Source organism: Diprion similis, chromosome 2, assembly GCF_021155765.1.
Source record: "Diprion similis isolate iyDipSimi1 chromosome 2, iyDipSimi1.1, whole genome shotgun sequence".
NCBI classification, from domain to species: domain Eukaryota; kingdom Metazoa; phylum Arthropoda; class Insecta; order Hymenoptera; family Diprionidae; genus Diprion; species Diprion similis.
The window spans coordinates 9937291-9964124 of record NC_060106.1 but is presented as its reverse complement, the minus strand read 5'-3'; the positions used below and the strand labels follow the sequence as shown (position 1 = coordinate 9964124).

At 42.0% G+C, this 26834-nt stretch overlaps 1 protein-coding gene across 2 annotated transcripts in view; it reads left to right on the top strand.

The window, feature by feature from the left end:
- The first annotated feature begins 305 nt into the window (after positions 1-305).
- The window catches only part of LOC124416470 (dual 3',5'-cyclic-AMP and -GMP phosphodiesterase 11), an 89863-nt gene continuing 63334 nt past the window's right edge, over positions 306-26834 (top strand). Inside the window, exon 1 of one of the 2 annotated variants that reach the window (XM_046897583.1) lies at positions 306-454. The gene's annotated coding sequence lies outside the window, so the exon portion shown is untranslated. Of the gene's footprint in view, positions 455-556; positions 667-26834 lie in introns of those variants that run through there. The other variant, XM_046897584.1, reaches the window with a different exon arrangement.

Sequence of the window (26834 nt, the reverse complement as noted above, 5' to 3'; positions counted from 1 at the left end):
CACAAACGTGGAAAGAAAAGAAAAGAAAAGAAAAGAAAAGAAAAGAAAAGAAAAGAAAAGGCGGCAGAGGCGGCGGAGGAGCAGGCAGACTGACGAGGCGGCTGAGGTGTGGTGGAGGCGCCGGGCGGCTGGCGTGAGTATCGCTCGTGGTCCGCGATATCGTGGAGGCTTCGGAAGGTGGCCTCACAGCGCGATTCGATAGTCATCCGGCAGCCAGCCGTGTAAGCGCGTCGCGGGGTTTGGTCGGTACTGGAAGACTAGCGAAGTAGGTGCGTCAAGTATCGGAAGCCTGTTTAAAAGTTTCTAGGATTAAACTTGATAAAAATTGAAATAACGGAGGAGGAGACGAAGAAGAAGAAGAAGAAAAAGAAGAAGAAGAGACGTCAAGGGACGATCCGTCGACTGCTTCCTCGACTCGCGTCGTGGACCTCGAGGGGAGCGAGCCGTTCACCAGGTTTGCTTGCTCTTCTTATCATTGGCATTCGAAGGCCGCGTGGCGGGCTTTTTAATCGACGAGGTTTAAGCTGTTGCGCAGGCACATATAGGTATACACACACGCACCCAAAAACGTGACACATATAACGGTGATACTGTGCACCGGAGTAAAGCTGAAAGCCGGAAGCGGCGAGCATCTTAGCCCTTCCGAGCATCTCAACTTCGCTAAGGATGTGTGGTCCTTGTATGATCTATAATATGTGTTGTATTAATATCACGCGAAACGATATCATGTTAATAATGAGAATCGTCCCTAGCCATGTACGTATATACTATATATACATATATATCTATATGAGTACAGTATACTGTCTAGACCTATGTATTATACATATGTGTGTGTGTGTGTGTATTTTTTTTTGCAGCGCCTTTACGTGCATATATGTAATGTATGTAATGCCTGTTCCTCTCGTCGACGTAGCCAGTATTTTATAATTGGTTTTTTTCCTTTTCCACTTGTAATAAACTTCGCCTCTCGGGTTACCGCCGCCGCCGCCGCCCCTTCATCACACCAGTCACGACATGTCTTATTCGTTTCGGAATATCTACACAACTACACACATCATATATACTTACCACCGCCTAAGGTCCCACCGCAAAATGTTTAATGAAATAGCAGGTCTGTTGTGACAAGTGCAAGGCTATACGACTTATACTTGCGCGCATTTAACGGCATTTTCCCGCGTATTATCGTCATTAATCAAAAGAATGAAACTTGAAGCAATAATATCGAACGCTTCGACGCGCGGCGAAGAAGATCCATGAATCATATACACCTGAAGCGTTTATAAGTTTCTGTTGAAAAACGAATCTCTTTACTCGCGAATGAAGAAAATAATATCCAATCTTCGTGTGCGCAAGCATTGGCAACGAAGCGCGGACTATGACTCAATTGAAACTTCTATGGTCGACCCGCGTTCCGGATAGATTCTCTTATGCTTAAGCAATGAAACAGGTATGAGAAATGCCAAACTGCGCATTTCAGGTTTACGACCCGACGAAAGGATAAGCCGCGACGAGACGCTAGGGATTCTATCGTGTCGTTTTATCATCGACTTTTCGTTGTATAATAATATTTTCTATAGGCTAGGCGATGTTTTTCCTGGCTCGATTTGCCAGGTTATTTATTTATTTTTTCTTAAGAATGACGGCCACGATTTTCCACCGCACAAAACGGCTGTACGAATTCGCGTGCAGGCCAGTTCATTCACAAATTACGTAACCAAATTAGGAAACGCGCTACTTTGGTGCACTGAATGAAACGCTATAGCGTGTATCAAATTAACACCGGCATGGCACGCAATATGTGGAACGCCTCATGATGCGCAGCGCATGGTACCGATCACCGAATTATTCCGACCTGCAGGGTTTGCCATTGCGTTTTGCGCGTATTTGAAAAATCTTTTACACGGAATCGCTCACTGGTAATTGCGCCGGGTGGGAGACAATTAGACTGCTGAAAAATTCAGCGATTCTTCCAACAGCTGCGACAAAGAAGTTGAATTAGCGTGTCTCGAAACGTTGAGAAATTGCTAGAGGTACGGAGACGGTTTTACGAAAAGGAGCACCGTTATAGAAATGTTTAACAATTAGTTTCCTGGGACCCCAAATTAGCGCATACGAAATATTAGGATTGGTATCGAGAGTTGAGGTATGAAAGGGACTCTGTGCCAAATTTCTTCGGTATATATGGCGTTCCTTTCTTTAGTTGTTATTTACCTAAACGACATTTTCATACGAGGTTGAAGCTGGTAACATCAACGCATCGAAACACAGGAAAAAAATTCATCACTCGATAGTCTTATAAGGACATCGTAGAAGTTGAGTTTCCGAAATGCGTATTTGTAGATTTTGCTTTATAAAAATGTGCTGAATTTCAGGAAGTTCGAAACGTCGCGGAATATTACAGTATTTTCTGAACGTGCATCGCTAAAAATAACACTAACGTCGATAAATTCAACCTCATATGTTCATAGAATATAGGATTTCGCTTCGATGAAAATTACAGGTCATTACGCAAGTTCAAACCTTTTTTGTTCATTAACTTATAACAGGACGATAAATACTGTTAATTAATGATTTTTATTATTTAGGTTTAATTATGAGTATTTTATCTTGTATTTTAAACAAGTATCATAGTAAAAATGACGAACATCAAATTTATTAATACAAGTACAAGTAAAAATTGGATTCAATTATTTGCAGAAACTTTACACACGAATTCTCGACCAATCATCTTCTATTATGCAACAAATGTTTCAATTTTGGAGGAAATAGCACGTGAAATCTCCAAGCATTTTTCACTGCACGCTGGATGAGCTTCCATCGTTTATACATACCTATATATACAATGCTTTTACAATGACCTATTTTTACGCTTAGAAAGATTGACATTTATAATCATCTTGTAAATGACACAAAAGAAGAAAATGAATAATAAACAAATGACTAAGAAAATAATTATCACATCAGAATTACTTACCTATTTTTGGTTCATCACATTATAATTACCCAAGTGTAAATATTGTTGCGATTTCACATACGATAATTGCTACTGAAAATGTTTTTATTCCTCCTCATAATTGTCGGTGATATATACGGCAAATATATATAAATACGAGGCTTGTATTAGAGAATGAAAAATTGAAACATTTAATAACACAACAACGCGGTTTTTTTTATCGTCGAATATCCGGAAATTATTAAAAATAATTTACATTACTCAATACAATAACACGGCGTGTCATTGTTTTCGATCCCAGTTTAACGGCGGAGAACCGCAATTTCCATGCCCTTATCTGTTTTCGTTGCACTGTCAGTGGTATTTTGTTTTGAATAACAAACGCCGGAAATCGTGGTTTATTAAACCGGAAGTAACGTTCGTGGTATCCCAGACATCACATCGACACATGATAAACGTATACATGTTTTTCCAGAGTGTCCAACGCGCTGCTTGCAGGCCCGCGATTATCCCGAATTGGGTAATTTTCGGTGGCAGGCGAATGTGACGATTCCGTAACTTTCCGTCTTCACAGCAGGTAGTGTAGTTTCGAAATTGAATTGAAAGGGCCGGGTTGAAATACTGAATTTCAAAAGTTCCGCAAGTGCCAAATTCCGACTTTTTTGGTGGAAAAACTTGAAGCAACGAAATCAAACTTTGACGAAATATCAAAATTTGGAGAATTGTGTAAAAGTGGAAAGTTCCGAAAGTGCGAAAATGAAAAAATTAAAAAATCTGAAATATCGAATTGTCGAGTGATTTAGGATTTTTATTGTGTGAATTTCAGACTGGGTGAAATTTCACCGCTTCGACCTTTTTTTGTTTTGGACTTTCGATATTTTTATGTTCGGAATCCTTGTCGTTCTGATTTTTTACATCTACTCGTTGAGTCAACGACGCTATATGGGTACATTTTAATTTTCGGAATAATACTTTATCGAAACCTTATTTTTCGGTATTTTGCTCTACCGGAACTTTACTTTTCGAAATTTTGTTCTATCGTAACTTGAATTTTCGGAATCTTGCATTTCGGAACTTCAAGTCGTCGAGTTTACGACCTTTCGAAACTCTGTCGTTTGGTAAAAGTTTAATTTCTGTACTTCAATTTTCGCCACTAAATAATTTGGAATCAGGCGCTTTTGAAACTTTTGAAATTCGGAACTCTAATTCCGTCCCGAATGGAATATAAAGTTGAGAATCTGCTAATTCACACCATTTCAAACGAGCGTTGATCTCTGGTCTTTCATACGTCATAACTTTTCCAAACTCTTCCACTCAATTTGAGGACTCAATAAAAGCGCTTGTGCGGTCATATAACGCAAAGTAATATACGGCGCTATTTTTCATCGGCAGAATGGACTCTCGAGGGATTTGCAACGACACCGCTTCGCCAGTAGCGTGTTAATCAGAGAGTGTTAATTCGTTTAATACCGACATTTCATCTGCAGGCTAATTAAATCCAACCGTTCAATCAGCGCGCGGTCGTCGTTAGACGCAGTTACTTATGCAGGTGACTTGCGATCGATTCGCATGAAAATTTAGACGAATCGTATCGCAATCGCAGCCTCCAGCAGTTGCCAATAAATACGGATCTTGAGCTCGAACTTAGGGCCCTTCGTAAATTGCATTACCATGACAGGACGCTTTGCCTGCCTGCGACCGCATAGAAATCCCTTCGAATTGATTTAATCACGAGCCGCAAAGGATCCCACGGGATCAGAAGTGGGATAGAAATTAAGGTAGAGCGCGAATTGTAGCCGAAGGCAAAACCTCGCTGCGCAATAGATCCGTCGTGGAAATACGGAGGATTTCAGTGGCCTCTTACGTGCAGCTGACGATGTGAACACACAAGGACTGTGACATTGGCCGCTTTGCAGCTCCGTTCTGCACAACAATTAAACTAATAACAAACAATATACAAAGCCCGGAACCTCCGAGGTATGCAATGCATACGTCTTGACGACTCGTTTTGAATTCGGTTGCGAGGCTTTCGATTCCTTATCCCCGCGGCGGTGCGGTGTGACGTAGGTACCTATTCGGGAGGGAATCCGGTCGCCCACGTGTCTGGAAATTCGATTTGGATATGGCGTAGCTCACTGTGTAGAGAAAACTACGCGTACGTACGTCTACGTACGTAGATACAAGTATAGACGCGTGGGTACCGTGAGAATTAAATGTCCGGGCTAACTAATCACGGTCAGCGGTGATCCCAAGGCTTACTCATTTGGCATAGCTGATAACCGAACGACTGGAGCAATTGACGTAAGCATGCTCAAAACTGCGTCCAACTTATCGTCAGCTTACGGCCGCGATTCCCGGGAGCCGTAATACGTCAGACAGGACTCACGGATACGCTATCATACATATGCGGTGTGTATAATATGAACTGGTAGCATATAGGGATCACGGCCAGGAAGTCGAATATATGCTCGCGCGTCACACCCATCTGATTAACGATTACCGACAACTTTGTGTCTTGCAGATTTCAGCTTCTCTGCACGTGTTTTGGCGACCCAGTAATCCTTATCCGTTTCTGCATTCGTAAATGTGCGCGTGCTAGGAGCGGGGCGAAGGGGGGGGGGGGGGGGGGGAGTAATCTGAAGGCCCTTAATTGGTTCGTCAGTATCCACAATGGCGATTAATTAATTTGGAGGGCTGAAATCTCTGATGATTTCATTCGAAACAGCTATTGATCGAGGGCCTGCAGGTTTCGGGCTTCAAGCACTTCCAGCATTTCGAGTCCCGAGCTGGTCGACTGCTGCTGAGTAATCGGTGATTGTTGCGTAATCACACGTAGACACGCTGCGGATATTCCGTAGAGCAAACATAACCGTCACTGATATTTGTGCAACGTGTCCGTGAGCGCGACATTGTTGCGAATTAATCGAGAAGAGATGTATAACGTATAATTCGAGTCGTTATTATTACTGTTCGTATTTCGATTTTATCCAATCGTTGTATTATTCCGTCAAGTCACGAGTACACATCAAGCTGATTGCTTTCACCGGTAAAATGGGACGGCAATTGTTGTTCGTCACGATTGGACGTAATTTTCCACGGATTAAGAGGATCCTCTGTCTCTCCTCTCCGGCAGAGTGCTGTAGTGAAAATTGGAGAGTCGTTCGGATTTTTATTAAATTCGTGTGGATACCTGAGGCGACTTGTATTTTTTGAAAAAGGGAGAAAAGAGAAGGTAAAAATTATTTTGAATATCGATCGAGAATGGGATTCGAAGTTTGCGCTGTTCTTTTGCAATACATTTCTAAACACGATTCGGATACAAATTCCAAATAACAGAAACGAGTGACCCCGTTAATCGGTAAGGATTGCGGATTCGGTGTGGATTAGAAACGTTCCGACGAATCAAACGATATCTCTCTGGCGAGTTGTGAAATTTGAGACGTTGAAATTTAACTCCTTATACATGAGATGATTTTACGCTTGTGCTTGCATAATTCTGGATGCGCGGTGACGTTTGTTCAAGTCCGTAATTCAAATTTATTAAGATAATATTGACGAACGTAAAATATTCCGCTAATTCGGAATCGATCGATTTTTAGTGACTTTGGAGGTACTGACCTGAAAATAACTCCAACGGAGGACGAATTTTTTGCTCGATTTCCATTCTGTTCGGCCCGCTTAATATGGAAGCCAAGTTTCGTTATCAATTGATTAAAAATATGAACGCCGTTCATCTACACCGTGTCATTAATATAGTCAAATTTTTACGGTATAGGTAACTACGTAGAAGCATACAGAAACACTCCGTAAACATCACAGCAGTTTTATATATAAAATGTTGCTATACCCGATGGCCTACTCATTTAATTCGTTAAAAAATGTGAGCAAACAAGAAGGAAAAATAGTCGCGTCATGTATATTAGTTAAAAAGCTTACGTCTACATCCACGAAACCCAGTACCTTGTGAATGATGCTCTAAATAGGACGAATAAACATAAAGCAATACATACACACGTCAACGTTCACCTGGAAAACATCTAATTAACTAATGACCTGCGTAGTTTCTTGGAGATTGGATGCGTCGATATCATGAACAGTCTTGAAAAAGGTTACCGAAAAGGAAAGTTTTTACGGGCTTGGTGTCTGAAAACGGAAACGTGGCTAAAGGTTGAAGTCTTTAATCTGAGAGAACCGGGCTAGCTGACTACTCGAAAATCGATATCAAATGTGACTATACAATAACCAGAATACCAATTTTTGTTCGTGTTGAATATCTACGAATAAACTTTGATCCAATCATATTCAAGTACGTTGGCTATACCGACTCGTATCTATGATTTATAATGTATATATGATGTATGTACACGTTTTTCAGCTCAAATGTTTGTACGCTTCTGTTTTCGATGTGAACATGTAGGATGTGTAATGGGTCCATGGTTGCGAGCCTATCGAGCACATAAATATTGTACTACAACGAGTGGTTAACAAATATTATACATACGTATAGGTGATTGCGTACACATGACCCTCACATTTCACGGAGCAGGTTATCCCGATACTGACCATCAAACATATTACGCACTTGTACCTCCTGCGGCTGACTACGAAAACATGTAAATAAGGTCTGGAATTGTACCATGTATAGAGTGGGCTTACAGCCACGCTTCACGATAGGACGAATAAATCGATTTTAAAAGTAAAATTACTAACATTTTATCACCAGCACTTGCAGCTTTTGCTCTGATTCTTTATTACATCCGTCACAAAAACCAGACAGTAAAAAGTAGAACCTTTTATCGTAAAATTCTGTCTGAAAGCTGCGGAAATTCATACGAAGTAACATAAATTCTGATTCGTTGATTTACTCAGATCACATATAACGCTGATTAGAAAATCTGGCATCAAACGATTCAAGCTTATTCTTACAATTTAAGCGCCGGACATTTGAATTTGCATAGTGTAAAAATCTGCACGCTCACACAGTGAAAACAATTATCATGTCTAGGCAAATGTATGTATGTATAGGCAAAAAAAGGGACGCTCACCATCGATTTACTAACCGTCGTACAGTTATCCCAATGTAAAGAAATGCGGTATTCAGTAAACACTATACAGAGCACATTAAAGTTATTTCGTAAAGTTATCACTTGCGTCACTCGTGCATACTTATATTTATATTCAACGAATAAGTTATTCAAAAATAAAACTACCAATAATCGCTGAAAACCGTATAATGAGACACAAAATGAATTCATCAATATTATCAATTCATTATCAGACTGATTGAAAATTCTTCAAAATTCCTATCAGTATTTGCATATCTTGCAGCTCATTACTTCCTGCAGTAACATAGTCCGAAATATTACGAATTCCATGAACTGACAACTTAAAAAAATAGGTCGGCGGTACCTTAACCCGCGAATACGAACTTTGACTAAACAATAAAATCGGCAATTGCTTCCTCCGCGTTGGGCAGGTTAAACCCATGCCAAATCGACGCCTTTCCCACATCTGCCCTTGGCACGTGCCGGTTGGTTAATGGCAATTTATTTATCCTCGAGGGGTAAGCCGTAAGCCAGTCGTCCGAGGTAACTGTTATCGCCTGCACTCTTTCTCCGGAGACCAATTGAAATAAACGAAATGAAACTTTATATTAACTGAAATTTGAAACGATTACTTCCGGGTAAAAAAAGGAATAAAAAAGTTCGTCGACCGTTCGTTGCGTGCAAGCAAGGTTCAAGTCTCTTTGATCGATACCTAATTTATCCACAAGGTATTCTACGTCATGGTGCACGAATGCATTATACATCGACTGTGTAACTATATATAGACATGTATATATAGCCATAGAAATTACGGTAAATTCCTCAGTAGTTTTTGATACAGATCGCGGATGTTCAACGAATACTTGTCACAGCTTCAACTCACCGTTAATCACGTCTCAAAAGATGCATTCTAAGGCTCGGAAAATCTTGTAATATTTTATCAGCTGTTGATTTCACGATGTTGCAGTCGAGTTCTCCGAACTCTTTTACTGGAGCCAATTAGCGGTGAAAGGCTGCACTTGAAATCTGATCCCCACACGAACATTCGTTGTAGCCTTTTGAAAACGCGCGATATTCTAAGACTAAAAATTTTCACCGAACCGCGTGTAGAAATGTTTGAGCTCAGGGCTATTAGCATGATTTGAAAAGTTTCGTTCAACCATGCGTGCATTGTAACTGACGGATAGAGCAAACGCCTGCAGTTCGACGCTACCTATCTCACGTCAGTCAGCAGTCAAACACGCCTCTTTACGTAAGCCGTGCGTCGCGCGTCGCGACGAGAGGGACTCAGCTCTGCTAGTGACATTTACATTAAACTGTAGCTTCGTCAAGAAACGTAGACCTACCTACTCCTCGGGCACTAAAAACCGTGCACCCAGAGACTCTGACAACGTTGATCTCGCTCGCCGGTTTCTCCGCGACATTGACTACATACCTATATTGTGTACGTACAGGATGCATATATACATTCCGCTGTGTATGTTGACGCCCGAAAAACGGCTGTGTCAACATGGACAGAACTGATAACTGGCGGTCAACTCGGAGATATCGCCTATCTCTACGCGTACGCCTACGGCAGCTTGAAGAAGCGTTAGTTCGTTATCTGGACGAGGATAGATAAGTCCGATTGAACGTCACCCCCTAGCCTGGCGAGGGAATCCACTTTGACGAGTATTTCTGCACCGCTCGGGGTTCGATCGCAATCACCGTCATCTGCCTCGGTTTTTGCACGGCTGTGCAACCTGTTCATCACCGTTGCGTTTTCTCGCTATATACGTACTTGTACGTCGGGGATTGGATTACAACTACGACCTAATTATATTTCGCGAGATATCGAAGGCCGAGTTTTTCCACCTTGGCGATGCGGGCCTGGGAGACGAGTATTTGCACCGACAATAGGTTTAGTCGGGCGTGAAACTGTTGCAGGATGTCGATGACAGGGTAGAAGTATAATTGTTGCACTCGAGAAGGAGAAAAATAGTATGTTATGTAACAAGGGTGCAAACTCGGACTTTCGAGACCGTTGCCTCCTGGTTGCACACGATTTTTTGTATAATAAAAGAATGTTACGCGTTTTTTCGCGAAGCACGAAATTGAGGACAGGGTGGCGTAATGTCAGATTTGTGCGTGCAGTACAGAAAAGACCACTTTTAACATCTAGGACTCGAAAGTGGTCTTTTCTACACTCCGTATATGCGCATTTGCAGATTCACTTTACCGTAATGAAAATGGGTACTTAGTGTACGGAGAATGCGCATGAAAATAGGCGTAAAACATGCTTGCGTTATACAAAAACCATTTCCGCCTCGACAAAAAATATTTCTTATTTCTGTTAACGTAATGAGAACATACACCTATATGTATAATGAGTATTTTACAGTAGATATAAATTAAAGCGTAGTAGTGATGCAGCTTTTATGTAGTATTTGGTGAAATGTATAAAGTGCCTTCTATCTACCGAGCTACAGATTGTTATCTGAATGCCGTTTCTAGGTCGTCGGCGATAAGTAATGATGAGGTTATAAAACGCGCAGTCTTGAAGATCTTATACTAATGTGTCAACGGGGGCATAGAGCAACTGCGCCGTCGTTTTCATCCTGCTGTGTGTTTTTTTTTCTTCTCCTTCATTTTACTCATTCGTTTTTTCCCGTCTCTCATGTCTTTTTTGTTCTTTGTTTTCTCTCCTTGTATCTATACCGCAAAAAGTCGACGTGCGCGAGATATTCACGCTACGTAGGACGCTGAAAGAGCAAAATAACATCTGCGCGGATATTGTAACTGCAGCACACACACCGCGTACATACGGCCTCGTGCAAATATTATTTTACCGCGATGACAAAACTTTAATTATATATCGCACAATGTACATCATACGATACGACGTGTTTATAGGTATATATAATACTTATTTATCGGTATACTAAAACGTGAAATGCTCCTTTTTGTTTCAGGTAAGAGAGACGTACCGTACCTACTACAGACTGTTTCACATCTCGGTGGCGTTTGCAAAAAATAAAAATAAAGTAAGAAAAAAAACCACGCAGCAAGAGGCACGAGGTAAAATCTTCCTCATAAACATCGCGAAGATCCTGCGTAAAAAAAAGTCGTGAAACGTGTGCTTGAAGTAAAGTCAATTGGCATGAGATTGAGCCCCGGCAATCTACAAGTGTACAAAAACAGCTGAAAGTACCAAACACCCCAGTAATGGCATGCCGAATATACAGATATGTATAATGCATGGGCACGTGTATAAACAGTGAAGCGGAAGCTTTGAAGCCGTCGAATTGAAAAGCTACCCACCCAATTTTTGGCACGCCCTTTGCAGAAAATAAATTACACTTGGTCCGGGTAAAATACGAGATAAAATATCACGAGTCATGGGTCTCGACCCACGTGTAAAGAATAAATGCCAAGTTACGTATACGCTGTAACGCTGGAAGTTGCATACTTCATACTCTGACGAATATCAAGAAGGAGGAGAAGGAGGCTTCACTTATTATCGAATTTCTCGCGTGTTCTGATTTTTTGAAAACCAAGCTCTGTGCACGATAGCATCGAATTTCCTCATTTTGTGAAGTAATATCTTGTAGTGTCTAAAAAAAATTTGAACGTGTATTTTCTCACATGGGGTAATTCGGCCGTTCTAAAGGCAAAAATCAGCCCCAAAGTTTAACTCCAAAAATCGATTTTTTTTTAGATTTGATTATTCCTAATCAACAAACGATAACGTGTACAGTGTTTTTTCCCTCAGAGTTTGCATCGCTTATTTTTCGGGGGTAAACCTTAGGACTGGTATTTATCATTTGAACGGTCGAATCAGCACGTAAAAAATACTTGTCTCATATTTTTACGCACTGTACAACGTATCGAAGAATGAGGAGAATCGGGCACGCGCAAACTTAGTTACGATATCAATTAGACGTGGGTTACACTTGCCATGTGTGTCCATTTTTTCTTGGGTAATTTCCGACACCGGTATGGCGGACCACCTGTAGGGAACGAGCCCTCATCGTCGCGTCGCCTAATTCGGTTACACGAGAATTCAGGCGTGTGTCGGATGGTGGCTCGAGTCATTGATCCAGCCCTAAAATCCGCTCGACTGCTCCACCTCCTCGTTGTCACCGCTTCTCACTCTTCGACGTCTTCGACCCCCGTAGATACGGGGCAAATTCCTTTTCTTCCAAAGTGAGATAAACTTCGTTGGAAAACGACAGGCTCCTTCTGTCGTAAAATTTGCTAACGACGACTTCCATTCCCCCGATTTTCGTAATGGAATTATAAAGAGATGCGAGATAAACCCTGAGGGGTTCAACGACTCTTGTTCGAAAATATAAAAACATTTCCTCTCTATCAGCGGCTAAGAGTTTCTTGCTTGGCAACTCCCTTGTATTATTTTCCTAAAAAATTTGGAACATGTGATTTCCACACCCCCGAAATCATTTTATTCATTCTAAAAAAGCTTGTTATATTCTTTCTCTCTGATTTTTTACACCAAATATATCTTTTATCCTACCGTGTTTGACCTGAACTGGGATCCTTGAACTCGATCGTTTCTGTCTCGAGTTTGGTGGAGTTTCCAACTTTTTCCTTCTCCGCCTTTGCGTTCCGCCCTTTTTCCAATCAGCTTCGAGCTTTGTCTCTGTTATTTGCGCTCAGTTCAAAGACCAACCCAAGGCGCTCAGATTTCTTGCAAAATTTAATGTAGTTTCGACGAGGTTCTGACTCCTAAAACTCCAGCCACGGTTTCGATTATATTACCATTTGAACGAGAGTGTAACAACGATACCAACAGAAAAACACGAATTTATTCTGTTACTATTATACTTGAATTTCTCGAGAGCTGTACACGCAAAACGAACTATAAAAGTCTCCGAGAAATCGCTGCCTCACTCGTTCCAAGAGGATCCAACGAACAAAGGGCAGATATCGAAGCTGACAGGGATGATGGTCGGACTCTGATAAAAGTAGGGCAGAATGCTTCGCGTTCTTATCGAACGTAAAATCAAGCATACCGAGGGCAAGTCCGCAGGCTCTGAATCTAACAGCGAGTCTACACCTAGCCGATTCGTGTCAGATTATAGCTGAGTTGAACATTTCCGCCGAGTGAAAGAAGCAGTGTAATTGCAACAATGCGACTGTAGTTTTCTTTTTTCCATTTTCTTTTCTCTTCCGCAACGTTGGCACCGACGTTTGCTCCCGTGACCTCGTTGTTATCGAGAACTAATTTGTTCGCTCAGACCCTTGGATATTGAAGCCGTTAAATAAATAGCTAAGCTTATGCGCAGGAAGCAAACAAGCCTGGCATTAACCATTACAGTTATTATAGACCGGCGTGGCCGAGATGGGTGGTACAAGACTTAGCAGAATGTTGTATTATAAGTTGAAGCAAGAAACACGCCGAGTTACCCGAGTGCCAGTATTACGGTCATTACGGATAACCATCATCTCGTCCATCTTCGCGGTCTGTAATATATTAAACTTTACTGCAATACGAGGCGCGTGAATTAGTCGTCAGAAATTTTTACGCGTTTATCAATTATCACACAGAGTTTGGTGTGTTCAATAAACCGTTGGCATCCGAGGTACAAAAACCGGTATTAGATCGATAAGCATATATGTATACCGTATCACCGTACTACATCATACGGATCAGTGTTTGATAATGAACGTCACAGTGTATTGACTCACCATCATGGATGTCTTATGACCAAAGCCGGTAACGTGTCCGTAACGTAAATCACTCGAGGGTCAATATACCGCCGAAAAAGCGAAATCTTTGTTTATCGTATTACCAATCGATATAAACAGGACCATAATAGGGGATCCCGTGTATTGCGAAAGGTGTAGTGGTAACACCGTATGGAGAGGATGTACATAATACGAGAATCAGATCTGCTTCACCGTGCAGCAGCTGCAGCGTGCAGATACGCGAGAATTCAATTGTCGCTTATCAGTGAATAATATACTTTTGATTGGTTCTGCTAGCGATATCCCGAAGCGCGATGCAAAGGCACGTGCAGATATGTGTGTATAGTAGCATGTGGGAGAATTGTATAATCGCGTGTTACTATTCAATGCAAATTTAAGCTGATCGTCGGATAAACGAAATCGAAGGGGAAAAAAAGAAAAGGTCCAAAAATAAAAAGAGGAAACATGACTCGAGAGATTATTATTGTTATTTTTTACTCTCGAGTATAAGCGGGGAAGAAAGATCGTTTGGCTCCGGTCGATCAACTCGTCGACGTCACATTACATTGACTGACTGCCATGTGGTGACGATCATTGTGAAAATACGACACGTCGATCACGCGCCGATTACTTACTACACGATTCGAACACCGTATAAACTACGCATTGATCATCTCAAGTGCGTCACCGTTACGATCTGGAGAACTATAATGATCGATATGCGGAGAAGTCCGGTTGACCAGGAAATGTCTCACGGATCAAATATTTATAGCCAGAAGAATCAGGGCCACGAAAACGAACCCCATCACATGGGTGACGTATAGAATTTGGTCCACGGAGGGTAAATTCACAGGAAATATTGTTAGACGCGTGTAATAAAGACGAATTATTGCCCAAATTGAGCGATAGTTTTATTGTAGTTGTTCCTGTAGTATCATGCACTGTGCACGCCATTAAATAGTGTCAGATTTTGAAAGTTTTGGACCAACGCTCAAATTTTGCGATAAGTCAGATTTACCGTATCTGCGCAACAGTGGTTTTTCTCCGTGATACTTTGGTGAGCATTTCGCATTGCAATGTTATTCTTGTACATTCTTGTTACTCTCTTAAACAAATCGTAAGAGAGTCTCTTGACTCTAACCGCATGAATCTCCAAAAATCGAGTACGACGTTGCACGCGGCGTTAGTCATTCCGATTAATATTGTCATAAGTACTTTTGATAAATATGAATCGGTAGATACACACTGATATAAGTCAATGGTCATTTCGTGACCGTTCAATGCCAGAGTATCGTTTGATTGGAAACTTTCCCGGAAACTTGAAGGAACATTTATCCTTAGGATTCCGGACTGGCGGTGGCGACAGGATGCGCACCGTGGTTTGTTAGCCCTATACAGACCCTGTCGTCACTTCCGGAGCGGTATAAAAGACTTTTACGATGTCGTTCAGCCATCGAGAAGACATCAGGATCGAGGAACGAGCACGACGGAGTAGATTGTAAGGAGCTGTCGTCCAGTAAGCGCTGGCTGGTTCGATTTTCCACTTCTTTTCACGACCCCAACGTCACGGCTAGCCCGCCTACACAAAAATAATGAAGGTCTGTACTGAAATTCGGAATGTAAAGGAAACGTGAGATACGCTGCAACCCACGTGCATTAAGTATAACGATAATTGTTGGGGGAAGAAATGTCACGAGTCATCCGAACGACTGTTTTACCAGATACGTAATTGCTCCGCGTAAATGATACCCAATCATGAAATGGGCGGAAACCCGAGATGGTATTTTTCCTTCAGAAGGGAGTCGTATAAACGTATTATATATATATATATATATATATATATATATATATATCATATTATATGTATATATAAATGCGGCCTAGAGTAGGTATAACAGCAGCGTTACAACAGCTTAAAAGGTGATTGAGAAAGGTGAAACACTTGCGGATGATGGAGAATGAAATTTATTTTCTCATTCGCGAATTCCACAGCTGGCGCCAATAAACCTTCCGCCGCGGCTGTTTCACCGCTGGTAAATGTTTCGTAAAGTAAAAACATTTCACGTCACGTTGACAATGCCGGTTTTGTGACCCTCCGGTCTTTATCCAATACAGGTAGTAAGACACGTTGTCGTCGCATGTAGAAGTTTTATTGCGCGCTATCATCGTCTACCTGGCTCGTATCTCAGTCGTGGAGGAAGTTTTGACTAGTGCTTAAGATGCCCGACTGGCTGCAGGCGTTCGGACGTTGCAGCAGGCATAAAGCAAAATATATATATATATGTATATATCTACCTACCTACCTACCTTCGTACGACCAACCGCTGCGGCGGTGATTAAGCGCTGCAAGTTAGGAAAGGTTTGAGGTAGAGGTACGAGCCGAAGAGGCATGGCGAGTAAATGATCGCCCAAGAGTCTAAGGCCCTTGCCTCGGCTAATGATTTCCTTTTCTCGCAGGACGCATACGCTTGCGGTTTACACGCAACTGCGGTGCATTAGCCGAAGATCTTCGGAAGTCAAAGCAACGGGCTGCAGCTTTCACTCGGGTCTAGAGTCCAGCGTTTAACGTCCGATGATGGCTCCTCCGGTACCACACGGTACACGCGTTAGTTTGTAGTTTGCACCTATTCACTACCGGCGACTACTTTGCTCTACAACGTATCAATGTGGACAGTAGTAAGCCTATTCGATCACACAGGCTTACGGCTCGAAGAGCCGAGAATGGCGTCATGAAATTCTCGTCCGTATGTTATCCAGACAGATGGTCGATAGTGCGCGTTGCATAAACCCACCTTCGATATACGGGATGCAGAAGCATTACGGTCTTGCACCTCTCTGCGCTACGACCATGACGTATGAACTGTGGGTCATGCGCAGGCGGTGATGGCGGTGCGTATATGCTTTTCACCGTTATAATTGTCGCTCGATTTTCTGTTGCTACCACCGCCAATTACCGAGTTCTATGTCTCATTCGCGCGTATGAGACGTCTCCATGGGCTACGTCACCCTCGTCGGTACCTGCGTCGCTTTTGCATGCGGAGTATAGAAGGTTCAGACTGAAGACGAAGGACGAGGACTTTAATGTGTGGACAAACCCACGGGCTATCGGGTTGATTGTTTTTATGGTAATCGTCCTACGCGGTTGATCCCCGAGAGCCGCGACGTGTGTTACATGAGCTTGAATGAAAACGCGGTTAGTCGCTTGCAAATCGGGTCGGTAACTTTCGACTAAGTCTCGCACCCCGCGAGGCACGTGTGTCATGCGTTCTAATCAGAATAGTTAACGTGGAGTTTGTCGTGATCTCCAGTTATTTTCACAGGTACTTTGGATGGAAATAGACAGTCGTCTCGTCGAATATGAAACCGCGTTAGATATATACTGTATTATACTTGCGACGTGCGTGCTCAGGTTAGTGTATCAGTTATTGACCCTGTCCCGATTACTGATCTTTTTTCGTTGCATCTGGTTGATTCTTAGTTCTAAAATTACCGAAAAATAAATTTGTAGTTTCTAAGCCTCTAGCAATTGGTTTCTTTCGTCAATTTATAATTTTGGAAAATAAAAGGGTCAATAATTGGTACCCTCACTCTGTGTGACCGTATTAAATCAATGCGCCAATCGGTCCGCCGGATTTCCACTGTTTCTGCACTTCTCACGTACGGTTTGCCAATAAAGAGGCGCCTGATTCCTGTAGGGAAAGTCGAAACGTGACTGTAGCGTGTCTTAGCCGCTTTCAACTGTGTATTTCATGGCCGTTGTATCGATACCAAATATATTGTATACGTGGTCCAGTCGGACGTCGTTAAACCCGAGGTGGTTCTCGTGAAACGTGGTTCTCAGACCTTGGCATTGTGCAGAGGACAAACGACTAGAAGATTTCCAGAGCGCCGCGTTTTTCACGTTCGTATATTATTCTTACCATTCATGCAGTGTGGGTCTGCGTGACTAGACGCTTCGTCTGTTGATTTTGTTGATTTCCTTCTGTTGTTCTAAGCCGCACTAATAAAAATCACTGCTCAGCTCGCGACGTGTTGGAAAAACACGGAGGAGCTTGATCCCCGTCGATCAACAAACTTGTTACACTATTTTAATGACCATTCACGTCAACAAGACTTTGAGCCTTCGGAGTTACGTATAGGCTGTATGAATGTTAGCGCAATGTGTAAGCATCTGCTTCGCTAAAATTAGGACAGCTTTGCCTCTAGTTGCACCCGGAGTAAAAGTACAGCTCGTGGAGCAGGCTTCGCAAAGTCACGAACGAAAGTACACTCATGATTTTGAGTTAAGATTTGACGAATCGCGAAAGTTTTGTTCAAGTTTGTTGAAATTCGTTTTTATGTTATAAAATGAAAAATTACAAGCCAGATATTTGCCGGGATTACGCTGTGTGAAATACAACTCTGCGTATATACAAGCGTGCAATTGAATTAGTCGTACCCTTAATTGACCGAAGTTACCGCAAACCGTCAAGATAAATTGTTTTGTCAAGAGTGCGTTAAGATTTACGAAGCTTTCATGTATGCAGAATCACAACTGTACACATCATTTAATGGTTGTTATTGTGAATCATATTACGTATAATTTCCATAAGCGTTCCGGCGTCGAGACGAATTCTTTCATGAAACTGTTACTCGAGGCAGAGCGATCGGAGGGAGTTGACTAACAGTTCTCATCTTGTGACTAAGTGACTAAACAGTCTAAAAATAAATATATATCACCAACTGCCGATCTAGACAATTTCTGTCACTTGTCTCAAATGAAGTTTCAGGATTCGGGGTATTCGATTGTACGAGTATCGCAGAATGATCAGTGTCCAAATCCTGACTAAAGTGTGTACTGCATCGGTAATTGATTAAATTTTTTTGAAAAGTTGAAAGATTTGAAAGATTATTCCTCACTGCTAATACTTGTCTGGAGGAAAGATCCTCGTAAAGATCAGGGGTGTCTGACTCTCAGACAGCAGTTTAGACTTCCCTATCTTTCGTCATGATTTGGTTTCCCCCCATATCTGCAGCAACGCGACAGAATACGATCGATGCCTGGTAACCGGAGACAAGGGGGAGCGTGTGTAGTCATCCTTGGAGAATTCTAATGGATCTCTTGTAATGTTGAACCGAGTCAGCGAGCTTCGCTGCGAAAGTGAGTATAGCCCAGTCTTATTTTCCGAGGAAAAATATCCGGCAGTCGATCGGAGTTCCTCTCGACTCCCGCTCTTTCAATTATACCCACCGATTTACACGGGGGTTGCATGTTTCCCGTATAAAAGGCATACAATACAGAGAGAAAGAGCGAAATCTGCACGGCTCGGTGAACGATTTGAGCGATTTTATTCACCCCTCCGAGCAGCCAATGGAGCCCACGTAATTCGGATACCACGAATGCCATTCCGAAATCTCGGAATGATGGGAATTCGAACTGCCGCAGATTCGTAGGATCTTAAGGCTCCATTTCGAATGATATCGCCACGCGTTTACCTGTCGCGTTTCTTACGCTACCGTCACTGTCGCATAACGTTGCCACAGCAATAATGATTACTGCGTTTGCGACGAGTCGAATACCACTGCTAACGCTGTTATCGACGGAGGATCGTGAGTTACCTGCTGAGGAAGAGCACCGAGCACTCTTACCGTCATGCACCGCGAGAGAGCGATATCTGCCTCCGCGAACCACGCGAAGACTTTAGTCGGGAAGGTAGGAATTCGCTGCTCGCATCAGTTCCAAATTTACCGCTTATTACGTTCGTGACTCGCAGTTGACATTCGTTTCGTTAACCGATTAGAATAATCGGCCACGGTTGTGCTGACACACTTTTTCCGATTGCGCCTTGTACCAATTAGATGTGTCTGGTATTCATGATCATTCTTTACTTTTCTGTGACTCAGGCACATGTATATTCTATGCCAATGCCCCAAATAATCCGTTTTATTGATGACATTGACGTATCTGTTACAATATCTCACAACATCTCGTATATCAAAATCAATCTCACAAGGCCGACCGTCATTTGCGAGCAAACATTATTTTTGAGAAACTTGTCCGACTTCCAACAATGATGTTCACGGTTATCAAATAATACGCAATAACCGTAGGATATACCGTCATTATAAGCTACAAAAATTTGCTGATTGCACCGTAATATTGAGCTGCCGGCTGACTTGTTTTTGAACCGAAGCAAAATGCGAGCTTGATTATGTACGAAATATGTGACAATGACTGGCGATGCAGCCGACGTGAGCGATTGAGAGTCATTTTCACGTAATTCGTATAGAATCGAACTTGCATCTTGTTTAAGACGGAAAACAAGTTATCCGGAAGCCCTAGGCATTAACGAACATTACTGTAGGTACATATTCTTCAATATTTTGATCTACAAAGAATTAACTCGAACACACGTGTTTCGAAAATTTTTTGAATTACTGAAAATATTTAAATTTGTCAAAATAACACGCAGACATGTGATAACTTGAAAACTCTCGAGCCAATTCATTTTAGATCTCGACAAGATATTGGCGATAAGTTATTCTCCAGAATGTAATCTTGATATAGGTATACGAGATTCGATAAACGCGTAAAAATTTCTCTCACTTCCTTTCTAGCTCAATTTTCTAAAGTATGTACGAAGAAGGTGAAACAAATGATACAAATCATTTCGACTTCATTACTATCGTGATGCGGGAGAATCGATCGCGCGAACTACTCGTCAGGAATGAACACAGGGCTGCATCAGGAACGCAGTGTCGGTAGTTTCCCTCCGTCGTTGCATACAGGCAGTTTACAGCTGCAAAGTTGGGTGAAACAAAGCTGGACGTAGAAGGGGAAAAGACCGTACGATCTAGCTATACTTCCCATTCTGAGTCAGTTCCTGGGCAGCAGAGCGCACGCGAACGAACGTCTTTGCTAACTTTTAAAAACACGCTTTTGTCCCCGCCTATACGGAGGTCCATGTTCCACGTATAAATATACATATATATAGGCAAATGCATGTGTGTGTATGTATATTAATATTCGCGCGAACGCACTCAAACGCGTGAACCTCAACGTCTCTCGGTGAGAACGTTGCATCACTTGCATCACTTTTATCACTTCACGGTCTGCGGACTCTCATTGTCGGTTACTAATACGGCGGTGTATCCCCCCGCAGCACCGCGAAATTTTTTATACACTTATATTACTAGTATCATATATGTACAATAGAGAATTCTGCACCGTCGGCGAAACGATCGTGTGTGACGCGGTGATACGCAATTAAAGAGACAAGTCAAAGTTTAATCGGAGTGATATGTGACACTTGTCGACTCTTTCCTATACATCATATATATTCTTAACAGAAACACAGTATAAAGCAGCTAATTGGTTCATGTTCCTAAGATCGTATAATATAAACCGTGCCGTGATTTCGTGATCACGTATGTATTATATTCAATATAGGTATAACATAAGTAGTATTATTATTATTTCTTAATAGCGTAAATTTTTTGTACAGGGAAAAATAAAACGGAATGTGGAAAAGAACGTAAGAGAGAGAAAGATAGAAGTAGAAGTAAAAAACTGGAAGGAAAATATTCGTTTTAAATAACTTTACCATTTACATACAAACTGATCGTTTATAACAAATTAAAAGCACACGAATGTATGTATGTATGCATGTAGGTATACGACCGTCTTGTTCAGATGTTATAACGGGGTAAATATTGAATTAACCTTCGAACGGCGGTTGGCAAAGCTTACACAAGCGTTTACTTCCTCTTGGTAAAGTAAACCCTAGATACCAATTTATAGCTGATTTAGTGTCTATCAATATTATAAATCGTTCTGCATCCCCTCCGGCTGATCAGCACCTCCCCTACTCGATTCACGGAACGTTAAAAGAGGCTGAAATCAGTAACGTAAACGTGACGAAACGTGGGAGAAAAAAAAAACACTGTTTCGCAATTTTATAGTAACTCATGAATATATTCTTCGTTATTATAATTAACCGCGTCGTCGGACATTTCCGAAATTGCGGAATAACGATTTGCTCCGAAACTTGAACCGCGTTACAACCACGCATCCCGATAATGGCATTCCATTCATCCTCAACTTTTACGTATTATATCTTGCATAGTTTACACGTCATGTCGCGACGTGAAATAGCGCAATGGGTTGACGGTACCTACCGGATAAAGCCGTTGAGGAATCTCCGGCGGCAGAGCTGATGGTTCATTTCCACCTGAGGAGTTCTTTCGTTATAGCTATACCGTGTCGTCTGAGTTCGATGATCCTTACGCCGGAGGATCCATGATGCAGGACGCTTTCCCGATCGCTCAACATTTGTCACAGGGTGAAAATCGCTCCTATTCTCGCCCCTCTTATTATACATATAAGTATACTTTGCAAATCCAATTTATCGAGATACGCCGACGTGTCTCACATCGCATCGGGCCGAAAACACTTTACGAAAGTAGTTTTTCTTTCCGACCCCGTCTTGCTCCGCAGGCCGTAGCTGGCATCTAGACTGCGAGACTGATCGTCCGTGCCTCGTAAATTTCACTTCTCATCCTGTAACGATACACAGCCCCTCCACGAAGCTGCTACAGCGATCCAGAAAAAGAAAATTATACAATCTCCTGCGCAATCGCGATTCACCCAAATTGGCTGCGTAACTCGTAGCCGATTACTGCAGTATCCACAATTAATCTCTAATCGCGGGGACTGAAGTTGAGTCCAACGGCGATAAAATACTCGAGGAAATGGTCTAAGCATCGCATAAATGGTGATCGAAAATTATATCTTTTTTCCCTCGTGAATCCATCTACGAGTACTATATAACATGTATTACATAAATTCATCGCGGTGATTGAAGTGTTCGATTAAAACCGGTGTTTTTTTTTTTTTGGTCAAGATTCTGCCCGACTACGTCTAATGCATAAAAAAAATGAAAATAAAAGGCACAAGCTCAGGTTCCCTGCGATAGAGTGTATATTCGAAAATCGGACCGAATAAACAACATTTCACAAACTGTAAATCGCACTCGTAAAGCTTTTGCCACTTTTCCATTCAAGTTTGAATATAATAATCCGCAGATTTCTCGGCTCACTTTACGATATATTCATGCCATGTTTCGGACGACTAGATTATATTACTATTACACCAAGACTGCAACGTTAAACGCGCGTGATAAGAAGACGAGACATGCAAGTTCTCTTCGTAATATTTCCGTTCGACCAGGTCCAGTCACGGTCGGTCTCTCCCGTTGCAGTTAAGCTGGCGAACGGAATAGGCAGGATACGTATAAGTATCCCGGAGAGCTGCAGCCCCAAGTTCTAAAGATATGCAGATTCATGCGCGCAGCCGTGACGTCACGTTTCTGCGCTAAAGCGCGCCGAGCGAGCGGCGAGACGGTAGCTCGATGCCAACATAAAAGCTTTCCCGTTCGGCCCCCGCCGCCGCGTGGTTCCAGGTTCAGGTTTTTCAACGGTAACCCACCCACGTTCATTCTTCTTCTCGTGCACCGCATCTGCATAATCACCCGGCAAAACCTCCGTCGCCGCCCCCTTTTTTCTCCCCTTTTTATTTCACGGAAGCGTTTCTGGTCACCCGGTTTATACGCTCTCCCGGGGTGCAGTAACCTTTTCATTTACGCGTGTGAGCTGCACGCAGCACCGGATGCTGCGAGATTTATGTACCGGGGCTGAAAAATCTCCCGTTTTCTGGAACTGAACCACGTTCTTGATCTCATATATTTACTTGCTCACGTGATTTGTGTCACTTACACAAAATGCCCAGAAAATCTGTGACGAAAATAGATTTCATCCGCACGCGGTTTCAGTGCCGATGAATGACGGATCCCATGAGAGACATCTTTTCGGCGCCGAAAATCATTCAAATCATTTTGTATACATTTTTCTAAGCCCGTGAATATATGCACGTATAGATGTTTCTAATTCTGAGTCATCGTGGGTACTCAGCTTTTACTGATACTCGTATAGGTATATAGTATTCACGTGGCGATTACTCATACTTTGTTGCGAAAATTCAGGATCTTAACTTTTGTTGTTTTGACAAAAATTTGTATAACGAGTGTGTATGAGATACGAAGTGATAAGGAACGATTTCGTTTGCCATACGGCAATTTCTCTGTAAACGACTCGATTGTTAGTACATACTCATGTTTTCATGGATGTGATACCGTTTTACGTAACTCACTCGGGGGTCTGCGTATTGTTCGATATCGGATTCGTTTCTTGGCCAATCGTCGTTCGATGGCAAAAATTACGTGCCAAGTAAAAAGAATGAGATTCCGTTTCATAACCGATCGATGATTAGAGCCAGATGTAAAAATCGATGTTAGTTAATGGCTGACGAAGACTGATGTCGGTAGTAAGTTGTCAGACGTACGTTATAATATATACCCACGACGAAGAAGCACAATATTGCGTTGCAGAATCTTATATTACACACATCCTCGTGACTGATGATTAGTGACTTTTTTCGTTTTGTTTTCGAAACCACTGTTTATACGATTGGCTGCTGTATCTGTAGGTATCAGATATCGTTAGTTGAATTTATCTGACAATGAAATAATTTACAACGACCATCAACAATCGTACGATAGCAGTTACAACGTATCAGATAAGAGTAGGCATAGATCGAGAAGTCGGTGCAGATTAATATGTAAACAATACGACAATTCGTGTTGCGCAGAGCGTAGCCGTTTTCTCGTCTGTCACAGATGCTACTACCGTGCATCGTCCCGATTAGTCGCGATATCTAAATCCTCGATGATTGAAGAGCACGTAATTAAGGCCTGGCCCCAATCATGTCGAAGAAGTAGAAGGTCTGCCACTTACCTACGAATATTTGACAGCTTTGCTTTTGACTTACATACTTTTAACAGGTGTACGTAATGAAAAAATATGCTCGTCGTCAAATTATAAATGAAGATTTACGCGGAACTGAATTCGAGTCGAAGACATATCATCTGACCTGATTTTACCTGCCAGTAAATTATCAATTTTGATAACGGTACAGTGAATTTCGTTTAAAACTGACCGAGAGATTCATCACGAAGAGACGTGAACGTTCCCGAATCGTACGATAAAACGAAGCGGGAATAAGAGGCTTGACTTGTTGCTGCCTTGCGGAGTTGTGAAGGTTCGATATTGAAATATTAATTTTTCTCTGTGCGAACTTTCATACAAGGGTGAAATTACTGTCTGGTCGAACGGAGTGTATTCAAAATTAACTGTAAGAAATCATCGTACAAATAAATTGAATCTAACGATTTTTGAAGATTGTTGTTTGTTGATAATTTTAAGAAATAACCATGTTTCAAGTTGTCGACTCAGTTGTTGAATAGAAAATTTCATCAAAGATAATATTTCAAGTCACAGGTATAAAGCAACTCTGAAGATTGAAGATTGAAAAACCCCGAGTCATTTGGTGAAAATGATTAATCCGTTCATTTTCGTACATATTCGACTGTATCATCAATCGCCGCGGTTATCGAGAATCTATGCGAGTTTCAGAAAGCCTGACTCTCCGTTTCCATCGATCATTTCTTTCATTCGTACAGATCATACGTTATAACAGCTGAGGTGGTCTAGGTTTCTAGTAAGATACCATCATTTCGCGTTAATAAAACGGTCGACCGACGTCATACATATCCTATATACATACCTAGGTATACCCAGGAAGACGTTGAATTCGGTAAGTAGATCCACATCCGTAATTACAAGCTTACGGTAAAATGACCCAGCTATCAGTACAACGATAATTGTTTCGAGACACGAATATCCTGCCGATGCACATTGCCGGTTTGCTATCAGCGTCGCGCATTTCAATTTACTATATTACATATACTCGAAAGAATTTTTAGCACTGCGTGTGGCGTTTTCTAATGGCCAATTTGCGACTTCAATTACCACTCGTTAAGTGAAATAGATGTATAGGCACTCCCATTAGCTATACCGTTTCTAATTGACCCGCACCTACACCCATAAAAGCTTGCCTCTTCGTGTAGCCATAAAGGCATGCATATACGTCAACATCTGTGCACCTACACATGGTGGTCAAGGGTGATCGTCCACCCACAGAGGTGCGCGCACTTATATAGCTATTATATCGGATACCGGGCGTCGTCGAAGGAGGTGGTTGGAAAGGTAAGTCGATGCCGAACAATAGGCAGGATAATAATAATAATAATAATAATAATAAATTAGTATTGTACTCAGGGTCGCGTGTTTACGGCTAGTGCCTTCGAGCAATTAATTTTATTGATAATTGTTCGGTCGTCCTCGATACCCGGCTCGAACGTAACCTTTAATCTACCACTTGACTCCGCTTGACTCGACTTAAGACGAGCTACGCACTTATAGCTGACAAACCGCAGACCTCTCGGTTAAATCGTTCCCGCAGCCTCTATTCTTTGCCCCTTAATCTTCGGCTCATATACATACATACTCATCTCTGCAGAGTTCCGACACTTGTTTACACTAATGCAATTCAGGGTTCCACCGCTGCGGCAAGTCGTACGCTTTTCTTCAATCTAAAAATCTAAAAAATTGTTTAAATTTTTACTCCCACTGATTTCAAACGCTCGTTCATTCATAGGGAATGAAAATATGACACTCCACGAAACAAGAAAATTGCGAATGCAATAACAGGCACAAACTACTGTCTGTCACTGTTCGCTGATGTCAGATGTACTTTTGATAGCTAAAGTTTCATGGTATCGACCTACATGAATCGGTTTCCACATGCATTTATATCTGTTGTATAATGTAGCCACGCGTCCAGGACACGTTTCTCCCCGACTTCCCGCGCGGGTCTACGATCTCTGTGTATCTCGTGTTACCCCCCGCTTCTAGGTGTAGGTATTCAACTCTGGTTCACCTTGTCAATTGTTATGCGGTGGGAAGCTGGCGCCAGTTATACCGGCGCCAGCCTTTGGCAAGAAAAAGGAGATGAAAAAATATGTATCAGCGGTCTTGGTCCAGATGAGAAATCTCTCAGCGCAGCGCTGCTGGCAGGTGTTTAAATCGAATGAAATTTTTTTTGTCCTAAATTTGTTTGCCCATTCCAAGTGAAAGCCGCCTCGCATCAACTCAGCACCTAAATTCCTCGTGTAATGTTACCTACAGTTGCTCGCAATGCGTGCTGTCGG